Source organism: Myripristis murdjan, chromosome 22 (assembly GCF_902150065.1).
Source record: "Myripristis murdjan chromosome 22, fMyrMur1.1, whole genome shotgun sequence".
In the NCBI taxonomy this organism is placed as follows: domain Eukaryota; kingdom Metazoa; phylum Chordata; class Actinopteri; order Holocentriformes; family Holocentridae; genus Myripristis; species Myripristis murdjan.
In genome coordinates, this window is record NC_044001.1 from 16,956,903 (window position 1) to 16,958,794 (window position 1,892).

Genomic DNA, 1,892 nt, shown 5'->3' on the forward strand with positions numbered 1-1,892 from the left:
CTCCTTTTGGGGTATCAATCAAACAGCCAGGACAGCAGGGCCAAACACTGATTCAATCAAGTAGTGCAGAGACACTGCTAACAGCCATCAGTAGGTCTCTGTAATGACAGCTGAGACAGGGCTCATAAGTCTACCCTCTCATTCAGACATTACCCGAGGACAGCTGCCAGACAGGGACACATTGAGGGGTAAACAAACAAAAAGTCAATTCGTTTCACCCGGTGGCGCATTCTGCCATTGCACACAGAAACCATCTTTGTTGCAGAATGCTTACAGCACGTTAGTTGACTACTGTAAAGCCCCTGATACCAGTGCAACTCTAAATCTTGAGTGAACTGAAGGTTCAAGTAAAACAGACAACTTAATATCTAAATGCATTTATGAGAAGAGTTATCTTTATAGTGATAAGTTTATTTTTTGATTGGAACAAACAGAGTAACCCTTTTTTTCTGATTGTTTCCAGTTTGAAATTATGCAGAGGTGCAACTTATTCAGTACAGGCTTCTACTGGACAGGGGGCTGAGGAGATAACCAGATGTGATGCAGAGCCTGACCACTTCCTTGCTCTAATGAACAGGAAGTGTCAATCTCCGTTCTATCAGTTCAGGGCCATCCACCTCTGGGCAGGTTCAGCCCAGGGTGCCGCCACTGTTAGCACTAGATTTCCCTCAAGGTGAGACATTCTTTGTTGTTGTTTTGCTTTCTTCAATTATCTTCCTTTACCAACGATGCATTATCGCACTTGGCAAACTGAACCTCTCTCAGAAAGATTCTCTTCCTTTTAATGTCTTCCTGCTGCGATCAAAACCGACAGTCATGACGCCGTGTGGTTTCCTGTTTATTCTCTGCTGGCTTGTGACGACAAACCGGCAGAGAATAATGTTGGCCCTGCCAGATGATTGGCCAGTGCTTGAGTATGAGAGGATTAAGGTTTCAACTTAGTTTTTCTGTCTCTTTCACTCTCTCTCTGTTTCCATTTCATGTTCGAGCAAAGACGGTGGTTGAGGTATTCAGCAGGGGGGAATATTAAATAACTTCCTCAGTTTTACAGGTTTGCAAACAGCTCTCACTGAGCTGGCAATACCAAACTAGTCTGCCCACAAACCCGGGGTGTTTCAAAGATCCTGTGTTTGTAGAGAGAACAGGAGACAGAGGGAGCAACAGACTGAGTGATTGCTGTTACTCTCGAGAAACTCTCAGACAGACACATGTATAATCCACTTGACGCCGAATTATTTTGCTTCTTACTGTATCTTTTGATTTACACTACGCTTTTTCTCCTGACAAGGCACTCGACACCCATGATGAAATCTGAAAATTTTGATCTTGTGCAATCAACATGAATCACCACAGCGCTTTCACCCGGGCTGAAATCTTGCAACACCACGTTTTTACGAGTGGCCTCTCCATTTACGTGAAAGGGACTTTAGTCATGGAGACAGATGCCAACTTTCTGTCACAGGCTGTGACTGGTCACATTTTACATATTAAATGCTGTCTGATTAACTTTAAGGTCATTGGTTCAACTTTGATTCAACTTCATCATTGGTAGGGAAAAATGCCCAAATTTTTGCTTTTTGTAATGTTTTAGAAGTTGTTCTCCTTTCCTTTTCCTTTTACGTTTTTTGAAATAGGACAAAATCAAATCTCCTTGTGCCTTGTGTGTGGGTACATGTGAATTCTGACTATTTATTTTTCCCCAGAGGAGAGTCACATCACTGAGAAACTATTTCATAGCCTCAGTCAGTTCTTCCAGGATTTTAACAGGCAGCTCAACTGTTCTGGGAATGTCTGGCAGAGCGGGTCAAAGGAGACATTTATTCCCTTTATTCTCTGGAAGGAGCTACAGTAGAAACAGTCAGACCAACTATAAAACACACAAAACACCCATA